The 14,210-nt window shown below is 36.3% G+C and overlaps 1 long non-coding RNA gene across 3 annotated transcripts in view; it reads left to right on the top strand.

Moving 5' to 3' along the window:
• Positions 1-626: 626 nt before the first annotated feature.
• LOC132692447 (uncharacterized) overlaps positions 627-14,210 on the top strand; it is a 75,146-nt gene continuing 61,562 nt past the window's right edge. For all 3 annotated transcript variants that reach the window (XR_013554914.1, XR_009616356.3, XR_009616357.1), the window contains exon 1: positions 627-805. This is a non-coding gene — a long non-coding RNA (uncharacterized LOC132692447). The remainder of the gene's footprint in view (positions 806-14,210) is intronic.

The raw sequence follows: 14,210 nt of genomic DNA, 5'->3' as shown, positions 1-14,210 counted from the left end.
CTCTGAAATTCCTGGATCTGTTGTTTGGTGTCTGACATTAATTGGGGGAAATTCTCTGTCATTTTTTTTTCAAATATTTCTTCTGTTCCTGTTTCTTTTTCTTCTCCTTCTGGTATTCCCTTTATGTATATGTTACACCCTTTGTAGTTTTCCCGTAATCTTTAGATATTCTAAAATTATTGTTCAGTTGTTTTTCCTTTTTGGTTTTCAAGGATTCTATTTATATATTCCCTAACTCAAAGATTTTTTTGTTTTTCTTAGCTGTGTCCAGTCTTTAAAAGCATTTCTTCTTTTCTGTTATACTGCTTTTTTATCTCTAGCACTTCTTTATGGTTCTTTCTTAAGATTTTCACCCCTCTGTTTACATTGCCCATCTGTTCATACATGCTGCCTACTTTATCCATTAGAATGCTTTGCATATTAATTATAATTGTCTTATATTTTTAGTCTGATAATTCCAAAATCCTTTCCGTGTCTGGTTCTGATACTTACTCTGTCTCTTCAAATTTTGCGTCTTGATGCCTTTTAATTTTTTCTTGACAACGGGACATGATGTACTGGGTAAACAAAACTGCTGCTAAATAGAATGTTAGTAATGTAGTGGTGAGATGTGGGGGGAGGGGAAGTGTTCTATATTCTACAATTAGGTCTCAGTCTTTTAGTGTGCCTATGCCTCTGGGCTATAAATTCATATGTGTTTTTAAGTTTTTCCTTCCCTTCTGAAGTGAGACAGGATGAGTAGGGCAGGTTGGACTTGGGTATTTCTTTTCTTCAGGTCAGTTCGCCTCTGATATTACCTTGGCAGGTAAGGCTCTGGTTAACTACTTTCTCCTGAGGTCAGGCCTTGATTATAAAAACAGAATGGTCTGTCACATTTCAAAGTCATTGTATCCCCACCCTCTACTCCCATCCCCCACTTGCTAAAAGGCTGAGATGATTTTTCTGAAATATTTGCTGTGGGAACCTGGCAAAACTCCTGAAGGCAAATCTCACAATATGACTGGTTCTCCCTGGAGTCTTTAACTCTCAGAGTTGTCTGCACTGAGCCTCTAGCAATTAATCGGTTATAGTTCAGGTTTTCCTATCCCTTCACTGTTTTCCATGGTGGTTTCTGCTTGTGAGTCTATTCAGGTAAGCCACTACTCCCTGCATTTGCCTGTCTGTCCCTCCAGCCTTATGGGCACCAGTCTGTTCTATGTCTTCCCCCTCTCTTATGGAACCAAGAAGAGTTAATGATTTTTGTCTGTTCAACTTTTGACTTGTTGTTAGGATGGAGTAGTGACTTCCAAGTTCCTTATTTGTGTGATATTGGAAACTGGAAGTCCCTTCAACTATTTTTGTTAATGACATGGCATCAAGTTGATATACTACTGGAGACACTTAACTCCATACATGTTCCAGTTGCCAACATATCTCTGAAGTGTGTGGTACCTAAACCTTTATAGAGGTAATCAAGTTAAAATGATATCTTTAGGGTGGGTTCTAATCCAGTTTGATTGGTGTTCTTACTAAAAGGGGAAATTTGGAGACAGATAGATACACATAGAAAAAAAGACCATATGAAGAGACACAGGGAGAAGGTGGTCACCTATGAGCCAAGGAGAGAGGTCTGGAACAAAATCTTTTCCTCACAGCTCCCAGATGGAACCCACACTGCTGACATAAGACTTGATTTCAGGCTTTTGGGCTCCAAAAGTGTAAGCCAATAAGTTTCTGTTGTTTAAGCCATACAATTTGTGGTACTTAAAAAAAAATTTTTTTTAATGTTTATTTAGTTTTGAGAGAGCACAGGTGGGGAAGGGGCAGGGAGAGAGGGAGACACAGAACCCAAAGAAGGCTCCAGTTTCTGAACTCTCAGCACAAAGCCTGATGCAAGACTCGAACCCACAAACTGCAAGATTATGACCTGAGCCAAAGTTGGTGCTTACCTGACCGAGACACCCAGGTGCCCCTTGTGGTACTTTGTTATAGCAGACCTAGCAAGCCTATGTAGGTTATATAGAATTGTTCTCAAGTATAAAAAATGCTTATTACAGATAAGATTTACTTAATCACTTCTTTACTTAATCACATTATTAGGAATATCTAAACAATCTAAATATATTAACACATTATCATTCCCTCTTTGAGAAGTAAAAACCCGCTCACAGAGGGATTTCTAACATTGTTCTAAGTCACCCGGTTTGAATTTTGGTAGCTGGCCTACAGAGTCCATACTTTTAAGATTACATTGTCCAGAGAGAATGTGCCAAATTGTAGGATTATTTATTTATTTTTCCAGAATTTAGGAAGATTCCATTTTAATTGGTGAGATTTTTCAGTGTTAGTGCTGGTATTAGTTTTCTGTGATTGCCATAACAAGTTGACACAAATTGGGTCACTTAAAACAACAGAAATTTATTCTCTCACAGTTCTGGAGGCCAGAAGTCTGAACTCAGGGCTACAATCTCTCCAGAGGCCCTAGAAGAGATCCCATATTTTTGCATTTTCCAGTCTCTGGTGACTCTTTGCATTCCTTGGTGTTCCTTGGCTGCATTACTCCAATCTCTGCCTTGATGGTCACATTGTCTGTGTGAGCATATCCTTTCTATGTATCTTATAAGTCCACTTCTCATTGCATTTAGGGCCCAGATAATCCAAGATGATATTTTCATCTCAAGATCTTTAACTATTTAAAAAATGAGGTAATATTTACAGTTTCCAGGGATTTAATTTGACATGGACACATCTTTTGGGGGCTCACCATGCAACCCACTACAGTGCTATCTTGTATTTTTAAGTTAATGAAGTTTTCTTGTGATCACAGTGAACCAAAATCATTTGGGTAAAAAACTAATGAATAAATACAGTGACAAGAGGGAAGGGAAGGAGAGAGGGAGGGAAGGATACGAGGAGATGAGAAGAAAAAGTTACCGCTAGGGAGAGTGACCATTACAAACCACTATATATTTCAATATTTGCTAGCAAAGCTTAATCCTTGTTATTTGAGAATAGTTTAAAATAAGTGAAAAAGTTATTGATTTGTTTGGGAAAAGTATAGTTAAATATTTGTATAAAAATGGGGAAAAGAATTTTTAAGGCAACTGAGATGATCTATTTTAAAATTATAAGCCCTTCAAAAGAGCATTAGAGAGAAACAGCAATTAAGTCATCATCATAATCTACAACAGATCTGTCTTCCTACCTCTGTTTCTATGGCAAACAAATAATATTTCAGCATAGTTTTGTACTATTACTACAAGACTAAGAAACAGTTTGTCATTGGCAAGCCTTGTGAATGCAAGACATCAATGAGTCTTCTGCATATGAATGTTCATAATAACTTGCCAAATCCTAGTTTAAAATGCAGAATTATAAGAAACTGAAATGTTATTCATCATAAAGTTGGACCTTTCTTAACAGCTTTTCACACCCTAATAATAATATAACAATGAGCATGAACAGACAATTCACAAAAGACATCCTATAAACACTAAAAATGAAGTTCAAACTCAGTAATAAACAAATGCAAGTTACATATTTTTATCCAACGGAGTGGCAGTGATTAAAAAGAATAATGATATCCAGCATAGTAAAATATGTGAATGAAAGGGCGTTTTTGTAATTACTGGTGGGGTGTAAACTAGGATAAATTTTCCTAACAGAAAGTCTTCAAAATGTGCAGATAGTTTGACTCAACCATTTCAGTTCTAGGCAGTGTATCCTTAGGATATAAAAACATATGTACTCAAATATGTATGCACAATGAGACTTTTTCTAATATGTTTATTTTAGTTACAAATTATTTGGATGACACTTTTGCTTTTGAAAAAAGAAGGCTACAGGGGTGTCTGGGTGGCTTAGTCAGTTGAGCATCCAACTTTGGCTCAGGTCATATCTTGTGGTTTGTGGATTCAAGCCCTGCATTGGGCTCTCTGCTGTCAGCACAGAGCCCACTTTGGGTCCTCTGTTCCCTTCTCTCTGCCCCTCCCCCATTCATTCTCTCTTTCTCTCTCTCTCTCTCTCTCTCTCTCTCCACCCCCCCCCCCCACCCCCGGTCAAAAATAAATAAACATTTAAAAAAACTGTTGAAAAAAGAAGGCTACAGAAGGATATGAAGCAATTTTGTGAAAAGCATATTTTATTTACGGATCTTTTTCAAATATATGTTTCACATACTTATTACACAGAAAGAAACATCTTGCAGCAAAAACATTAAGAATATTAACTAGAATAGATATTGAAAATAGATACCAAGGTTATGTGAAACTTTTAAAATACTTATTACTTGTATTCTAATTTTTTAATAATGAATTTGAACCACATGAAAAATAAACAAGAAAGTATTTTAGTGATATTTAAATCACTCTTTAGTGGGTTCTACATCAAAGAAACATTGCCTATATGCCTATATGTTAGGCAATGTTTTATAAGAACAGTTTTTATATTTTCCCCATTAAATTTTGCATTGTGGACATATGTAGTAAATAAAAAATACACATAGAGATTTTTTAAGGTAAAAATTTGTAATTTGTTGCCATAGAGAAAAATAAATTTCCAAAACTATAAACAAACCCAGTAATATGTTTCTGCTTGCTTCACAAGGATAGGCACTAAAATATACAGTAGATATATGTTTGACAACTGAAGAATGTTTAGGACTCAAAGAAATAAGGTTAAATGAAGGGGGAATAGGTATTAAGGTAAAATAGAGATTTTCTCTTTTTATTCATGTTTATTCATATTCATATTTATTCATATTCAACTCAATTCAGTAAATATTTATTGAGCTTATAGTCATCATGTTCAAGAATGAAGAGGTTAATGAGCCATAGTCACTATTTTCCAGGAGATCAAGCCTGAATCCTCTCATATTCAAGAAATTTCTAGATTCATACAAGAGACACTTCACTAGTAGCACTCAAAAACACTGCCTAGGCAATGTGACTCTGAAATTCTAATTTTTTAGTTATTAGTTTGCTTTTATCCGTGCTGCACTGAATGCCATTATAGGCAGAAGATTGAAATTATAAACTAATACTTCCAAGGGGCACCTGGATGGCTCAGTTGGTTAAGCGTCTGACTCTGGGTTTTGGCTCAGGTCATGATCTCGTGGTTTGTAAGTTCGGGTGCCATATATCAGGCTCTGCACTGGCAGTGTGGAGCCTGTGTAGGGTTTCCTTTCTCTCTCCCTCTCTCTGCCCCTCCCCCTCTCACTCTATCTCTCTCTAAAAATAAATAAATAAACTTAAAAAAAACCACAATACTTCCTCAAAGTAAACATTATGATGCCTCTGTACCTTTGTACCTTTACCTTCTTCAATAGCAAATTGCTCTTAGCCCATTCGGGCTGCTCTAACAAAATAACAGACTGCATGGCTGATAAACAACAGAAATTTATCTCTCATAGTTCTAGAGTCTGAAAAGTCCAAGAGCAAAGTGCTGACATGGTGACACTTTGGCCCTTTTGAGGGCCCTCTTCCTGGTTCAAGCTGGCACATTTTCACTGTGTTCTTCAGGGTAAAAGGGGCTGGAGAGCTCTCCAAAGCCTCCTTGATACAGCACAAATCCCATTCATGAGGACTCCATCCCCATAGCACTCCCTAAAGGCCCCACCTCCTCATACCATCATCTTTGGCATTTACAATTTCAACACATGAATTTCGAAGGGACACAAATATTCAGACCATAGCATGTTGCAAGAAGAGCTGTAAATGTGACAGGTAACACTAGGGAATGGACTCTCAGTATTGGATATTGTGGACTTCATTTACTTTGAACTTGATCATCAAGTTGAAGGTGATTATAACTTTAACAGGTCTCTATCATCTCATGCTTTGGATCTGTTTAATTAAACATATTTTAAATATTTATAACACGTACAAATTGTATTAAAATATACAAATTTATAAAACACACACATGTTAAAAAGCAAAATAGAACCCAAAAGACTCAAGACAAAGGGGAAACGCTACTGTTTTTCACTCTTTCCCACCCTCACTACAGTTGCTATAGAGGCAACTATTTTAACCTATTTTCTTGCAGTGCCCTGCATGTTACTAAATAATACATCTATACATATTGCACTCTCTGCTTCCTGTTAGGATATTGAAGAGTTAATTTCTTTTTTTTTTTTTTTTTAATTTTTTTTTTTAATGTTTCATTTATTCTTGAGGGAGAGAGAGACAGCGCATGAGCAGGGACGGGGCACAGAGAGAGGGAGACACAGAACCTGAAGCAGGCTCCAGGCTCTGAGCTGTCAGCCCAGAGCCTGACGCGGGGCTTGAACTCATGAACCATGAGATCATGACCCGAGCCGAAGTCGTATGCTCAACCCACTGAGCCACCCAGGCGCCCCGAAGAGTTAATTTCTTAAACTTCCTTCCAACTTTACACTGATCCTTGCAAAGTAATCATGTATCTTAATTTTAGGTACATCAATTAACAATATTTGCATTAGGAAGAAGAAATAAATGATTCTTATAGTGTTAAGTATTGACCTTGGATTGGATTTCTTTTCTGGTAAAATTTTGTCCCCTAAAGCTGTTAATTGTTTTACATTTTATTAGAGGATTCTTTTATCAAAATGGTTATATTTCCTAACAGAACATCAGAGCCATTTTGCTAGAAAACACTACAGCCACAGTGTTGAGATTTCCTTTGTGTATGACCCTGAATAGGATGCACTGTGTCCTAGGTCACAAACCTTTTCCTTCTTGATGTACTCTTTGGTGTAAGGTTTAATGTACCCTTAAATATTTTCTAGAAAGTGTACAAAACAGTAAATATATGCAGTCATGCATGTCTGAAAGTCTTTAATCAACCCACACTTAAGATTGATGGCTTTTTAGGATACAGAAACAGGCAAAGAGCTCTTAAATATAAGAAAAAAGTAAGAGACAAATTAGTGCTATCTCACATTTGACTAATAGGTGTTCCAAGAAAGAGACAAATAGAACTTGGGGCAGGATGTTGTGGGGAAAATAAATAAATAAATAAATAGCCATAAATCTCCAAATTGAAAGAGCAAGCTGCAATTCTTCCTTGGAATTTTTAAGAGATATTCCATTGCCAGCTAGCATCTAGTGTTATATATGAGAAGTCTGAGAATATTCAGGTTTTCATTTCTTTGCAGTTTCTTCTACACTCTGGAAGATTTTAGGATCTTTTTTTACCTCTAGAATTCTAAAATGTCATAGAGATGTGCTTTTCTGTCAGTATTTTAGAATACTCTCATTGTGAGCCTTTATGGTTCTTTAGTTCCAGCAAGTTTTTATTTTTGTTTTGTTATGTAAATTTGTTTCTTTTCCTTTTCTGAAACTCTTATCATGCAGATGTTAGATCTCCTAGATTTGTCTTTTACGTCTCTTATTTAAAAAAAAATTATTGTAGTTTTTGGTCGTTTTTTTCTATTTTTCTGAGAAATGTTTTTAATTTTATTTTCTAAACTTTCTGCTGATTTTCAAATATTTAATTTCCAAGAACTCTGTGTTTTCTTTAATTGCTTTTTATAGTGGCATGGTTAATGAAAATCAGTCTGTTTTGTAAACATATTGGAGGAAATCATTTTTATTATTTTTATTATTCTCTGATCTCAGTTTTCTCTTTTTCTTCTGGGACTTTTTTTTTCCTGTTTATCTTGTTTGTCCTTAACATAGTGGCCTTGTTTTTATGAAGCATGATAATTTTCAATTGTCCATTAAAATTCTGGCTGTGACCTCTCTTTAATTCTACTTTCAGTTGGCAGCCCTGTTAGTGATCAGACAGAGAGCCAGGAGACTCACAAAATGTCAAAATACCAGACATCTGTTTTCTGGGATTCTTCATTATCTCCGGAGAAAAGCCTTCATACTCTTGTCTAAGAATTAAATTCCTGACTCCTCTTTCTCCTATCCAATCTCAGTGGGGTGTGTTAGTGTGGACATGGGGTTGGGATGAGTGTATGCAGACTTTGAACTAATCCCACGTTTCCAGCCCATCATCTCATTACCTACCACTGCCTTTCTGTCTATGGTTCTACAGGATATGTTGCTTCCTTTCTTCTGAGCCCTTTCTCCAAGCATTTATCCAAGCTAATGTTTCCTCTGAGGTGCTGCATCAGTTACCACTCTTCCACCTGCTTTTCATTTTCCAAAGTTCTGTGAAATCTGTCATCCATTGATAGCCCTCTCCTATCTTTTGGTAATTCTTGGTTTAACTGCATGTTTCTTAATCATCAAGTATTTGTCAAGTACCTGCTTTGCTTGTGTGCTCTGAAAGGTACAAGAGAACTTCAAGAAACAAAGACTGTGCCCTGAAGAAACCTATAATTAATGGAAGAGAAAAGGCTGATACAAGTAATAGTGATCAATGGGCAGTATTATACAGCATTGAATTATGGGCCCCAGTCTTATAGTACTGTGGGTGTTCAGAGGACTTGGAGAGAGCTCTGAAAGACAAAAATATTTCTGAACTTGTGGAAGAAAGACAATTTATTGAAAGTACATATTGTTGATCATTCTGGGTCTTTATTCTTTATTCAGGAATGTGAAGATTTTACAGACTATTAGGAAGGCTGACTGGCTAGTGCAAAGGTTAAATGTTGAAGAGTAGTAGCAACAGGTAATCAGTACTTTAGGCTTTAAACTTCATGTGATAGTAATGATGATAATAAAAAATGCAAGAATTTATATATTGCATGGAAGTTGATTTCTCATAACTCTGTTGAACAGATAAGAAAAACAAAGTGCTGATAATTTAATTTGTCCTTGAGTAAAAGAAAGGGTTCCAGGAACCCAGCCTGGGGATGTAGACCTGATGATTGGTCTGAGGCCCTTTTAAATGCATGTGGTCTAAAGCTAATTTCTGGTGATAATTTATAGGTTTTGTTTCTTTTACGTAAGAATTCTTGCACATACCCAGAGATGTTACTAGCTGAACATTATAATGCATAATTGTAAAGCAGAGGCATACTTTTACAAAATTATTTTGAATCATACCTTTTGTAGTCTTCATTGATCCATTCACTTGCTCCCTAATGCATTCAATATTTTATTCATTCTTTTCATGTAGGTGCTGAATGCTGGTAATGGAAATATGAGTGAGCAAAAGGCTCATTTTATGGATGTAAAGGGATAATCTTCATATTTATTTGTTTTACATGATTCAAGCAACTAATTTAGTTTTTTGGATTATTAGCATTATTTCTAGACCATGCTAGTGTTTTTTTAATTAATTAATTAAAATTCCAGTATAATTAACATACAGTGTTATATTAGTTTCAGGTGTACAATATCATGATTCAACAATTCTATACATTATTCAGTGCTCATCATGATAAGCGTACTCTTAAACCCCTTTCTTTACCTATTTCACCTATCCTCCTCAATTTCCTCCCCTCTGGCAACTAGTTTGTTCTCTATATTAAAGACTTTTTTTGTTTGTCTTCTTTGTTTATTCATTTGTTTTGTTTCTTAAATTCCATGTATGAGTGAAATCATATGGTATTTGTCTTTCTTTGACTTATTTCACTTAGCATTATACCCTCTAGATCCATCCATGTTTTTGCAAATGGCAAGATTTCATATTATATATATGAATAATATTTCATATTGTATATATGATATATATAATATATTCTTTATTTCATGTTAGTAAGGATATTCAATTTGAGTTTAATCATAAAGGATAAAGCAACAACCTAAATCATAAGAAGATAGCAAAACAAAGAGATTCAACATAACAAATTACATGGAATTTTCAGCAAGTCAAAATGTTCTTACAAAAGCAACTTTTGTGAGTTTTTTTTAAAAGCTGAGGTAAAGCTATGCTATTTGTATACAACATCTTCTTTATCCATTCATCTATCAGTGGACATTTGGGTTGCTTCCATATCCTGGCTATTGTAAATAATGCTGCAATAAACATAGGGGAGCACATATCCTTTTGAAGTAGTGTTTTAATTCTCTTTGGGTAAATACATAGTAGTGGAATTACTGGATCATATGGTAATTCTATTTTTAATTTTTTGAGGAACTTCCATACTGTTTTCCACAGTGGCTGCACCAGTCTACATTCCCACCAATAGTGCACAAGGGTTCCTTTCTTTCCACATCCTTGCCATCCTTGTTTCTTGTATTTTTGATTTTAGCCATTCTGACAGGGATAAGGTGATATCTCACTGAGGTTTTAATTTGCATGTCCCTGATAGTAAATGATTTTGAGCATCTTTTCATGTGTCTGTTGGCCATCTGTATTTCTTCTTTGGAAAAATGTCTGTTCATGTCTTCTGCCCATTTTTTAAGTCAGATTATTTGTTTTTTTGGTGTTGAGTTGTAGAAGTTCTTTAGATATTTTGGATGGTAATCCCTTATTGGATATGTCAATTGCAAATAATCTTCTCCTGTTCAGGGAGTTGTCTTTTTGTTTTCTTGATAGTGTCTTTGCTGTGCAAAAGGTTTTTATTTTGGTGTAGTTCCATCAGTTCAACTTTGCTTTTGTTTCCCTTGCCAGAGGAGATATATTTCGAAGAATGTTTCTACAGCTGATGTCAAAGAGATTACTGCCTATGTTTTCTTCTAGGAAGTTTATGGTTTCATGTCTCACATTTAGGTCTTTAATTCATTTTAATTTTGTTTTTGTGTATGGTATAAGAAACTGGTGAGGTTCATTCTTATGCATATAGCTATCCAGTTTTCTCAACACCATTTGTTGAAGAGATTTTTGCCTCCTTTGTCATAGGTTAATTGACCAAATAACCATGAGTTTATTTCTGGGGACTCTATTCTGTTCTATTGATCTATGTGTCGGTTTCTGTCATGATAGTGTTTCTGTTTTGTTTTTTCATTAAAGTCTACCCACAATCTGAAAAACAGTTCACCTTTCCCTCTTTCTGATAACCCTCGGCAAGAACACAATGGCCAGGTATTAGAGTTAACAAATATATCCCCAAAATACTTTTTTCCAAAATATTTTAAAAATATTTTGGGTTTAATAGAACCCAAAACACAATGTATTCAGAACATTTTCCCTCTTGATTTCTAAATTCTGACTCATTTATGTGTAACTCAGTGCTACATTATTTTGTGAGAGTGGTTCGATGTCCAAGATTTTTCATGAGTTTTTGACATTTATTCTTTTTCAGTCCTAAACTCCAAGAACCCCCACTCCATCCCACTCCCATCCCACCAGGAAAGCTCATTATATTTACACAGCCCTAAATATCCAGGTTCTGCTTAAAACCAAAAATACAAAAAGTTTGAGTGAAAGGCATATATTCATGGCCCTATTCCATATCTGCCCCTCTCACTGAATGAAGGATATTTCAGAAAAACAAGAGCTAGGGAAGGAAGGGAAGTGAAATTTCTTTCTACTAATGTTTTGGCTTATATGTGTTCTGCTGGATTTTCCCCACATGCAAGTGTGATCATGAAGATAGAGCAGGAAATTCTTTTTCCTTGAAGAATATACTGGCATGGGTATTTTTATTGGAACCTGGGCTTTTGTAAAAGCTATGTTGAATCAGAAGAAGAAACAGTGGTGGAAAGTTTCAGCCTCATTCTGTCTTCTCCTCCTTTTCACCCCCAAGGCGGGGGGGAACCCACAGAGAGTATGCAGCACATTCCAAGAGAGTTGATCATTACTGTGTTTTAGCAGTCCTTAAAACTTATAAATAAATACCAGGTTAAATTAACCTGGTGGAGCCTGTAGTTTCATATCTTTTCACTTTCCAAATGTTCCTATTATTTCTGTGGTCATTGCCGTTGTTATTATTACAGGCATCTCACTATGTTTTCAAACAAAAGCCTGGCTCCCATTTATAAAAATGTCATACGAATTAAACTCTCTGTAAAATTTTAAGGAAACATTTTAAAACTAAAACTGCACAGGTTCAATCTGAACTTCATTAATGGCCTCCTTGAAGCCAAACATAGTCTTGAGAGGCCTATTAGTGTGATCTGGAGATGCTGAAGGCCCACATAGTTTCTTAGAGTCCAAAAATGCCTCCCTCGAGCTGGCATCATTCCCTGAACTGTGTTGTTTGAGGCCTTTACTGGGTCCAGGTAAAATTCACATCTTATTTCTTTCTCTTGATTCTGTCAGCTAAGAAAAAATATAAGACAGCACTACCCTGCCTGGAGAATTAGCAGCCAGACGAAGGGCCTTCTTTATTGGCAGGACTGAGAGAGTTTTTCTGCTTCCATGTAAGAGGAATGTCCTGATGTTGCCCTGTGGCGCATGCATTTATGGTTCCTTAATTAAAAATGCACATTCCCTCATGCTATGGCCAAATACATAACAAGGCATTCATGGGAAATAGAATTCTTCATAGGACCCTCAGTGTATCTGAATCTTCCTGAAAAGGAAAATTTATGAAGGCACTTCTGATCCTTAGGCTGTAGGATCAGACCCAGTGGTGAACAGGCTTACTTTTAAATAGCCTATTTCCAACTCTAGTAGGAATGACTTTCATTACTCATCCAACTAATATTTATAAATGACTTCCTATGTACTAAGCACCATCTTATGTGCTGGGAGAACAATGGTGAGCAAGACAGAAGAAATAGATCCCTCAAGGAACTTGTAATAGAGTGATAGAGACAGACACAGAAAAGCATACATTTTTTTAAAAGAATGTTTTGGATAATAACTCTAAAGAAAATGAAAGCAAGATAACAGGATGGAGAATAATAGGGTGTGTATATGTGTGTGTGGTAGGGGTGGCAGCTATTTTAGATATGCAATCAGGGAAGGACTTCCTAAGGAGTTGGCATTTAAGAGATATCTAGATATAATGAGACAATGAAGCATGGAATATCTAGGAAGAACCCATTCCAGAAGGACAGAAAGGTGAGGGCCAGGGCCCTGAGGTTGAGATGAGCTTCATACACTTTCGGAGAAACAAAACAAAACAAAACCAAACAAAACAAACAAACAAAAACCAGTCTGGATTGAGGGAGTTAAAATAGGAGAAAGAAAGTATTAGAAGATAAAGTTAAAGTATGTGATGTGTTGAATGACTGGCCCAGTTCTTTACCTCTCACTGTCTCACCAAGGTTAAAATATATCTCTTGCTCCTTGACCTTGGGATTGTCCAAAGAAATTACATGGTTTTCTTTGGTGAATGGCAAGTGAGCAGAGACAATAGGATGGCAATTCTGAGCAGAAAATTTCAGAGGCTTGGCACATTTCCATTTCTACTGTAGCTAACTCACTGGTCCTAGGAGAAGGATGAGAGAGGCAGGTGGAACCTTCCAAATTGCTGCAGCCTGAGCAGTTCTGCCTCAGGAATGACTGGCTGAAACAGATCCACTAGCCAACTCACAGATCTGTGAGAATACATTATTGAAGTCTTTGAGTTCTGTGGTTGTTTTTCATGCAGCATACTGTGGCAATGGCTAATCAACACAGATACCTGATCATTTAGGATCTTGGGAGCCTTGTTAAAAAGCCAGACATTTCTGGGGCTCCTGGGTGGCTCAGTCAGTTAAGTATCCAATTCTTGATTTCAGCTCAGGTCATGATTTCACAGTTGTGACACTGAACCCCGGATTGGGCTCTGCACTGAATGTGAAGCCCAATTAAGATTCCCTCTGCCCCTTCCCAGCTAAAAAAGAAAACAAAGTCCGACATTCCTCTCAAGTGTAATGGAAAGCCATTGAGATGGTTTTAAGTTAGGAAATTTCACAAATTGAGTTCAGTTTTTATTTATCTATTTATTATTTATTTATTTATTTATTTTTTAACATTTATTTATTTTTGAGAGAGGGAGAGACAGACCATGAATGGGGGAGGGTCAGAGAGAGAGGGAGACACAGAATCTGAAACAGGCTCCAGGCTCCGAGCTGCCAGCACAGAGCCCTAGGCGGGCTCGAACTCACGGACCGCGAGATCATGACCTGAGCCAAAGTCGGATGCTCAACCGACTGAGCCACCCAGGCGCCCCGAGTTCAGTTTTTAAAAAGATTATTGCTTTAAAAGATCTTCACTTTCTGAAGAATAGACTATAGAAAAAAAGTGGTATCAGGCAGTTCAGGAGCAGTGATTCAGGAGGAAGATGTTGGTGGCCAAGACACCCCCTTGTTTATCAAGAAAAAAAAAAGTAAAAATAGTAAATTATGATTTCTATCTTAGCAACTTGGCAAATATATTAGTGAAATCAAAGGCATTAATTTGTTTTGTGGTAGAGATCTGTGCTTTACTACTGGTATGAGTGTTGATATGGTGTAATCAGTCAAATCTAGGAGAACTAT

The sequence above is a fragment of the Panthera onca genome, chromosome B1 (genome assembly GCF_046562875.1).
Source record: "Panthera onca isolate mPanOnc1 chromosome B1, mPanOnc1 haplotype 2, whole genome shotgun sequence".
Lineage (NCBI taxonomy): Eukaryota > Metazoa > Chordata > Mammalia > Carnivora > Felidae > Panthera > Panthera onca.
Note: the sequence above shows the minus strand (reverse complement) of the source record. Positions and strands in the feature narration are given on the sequence as shown.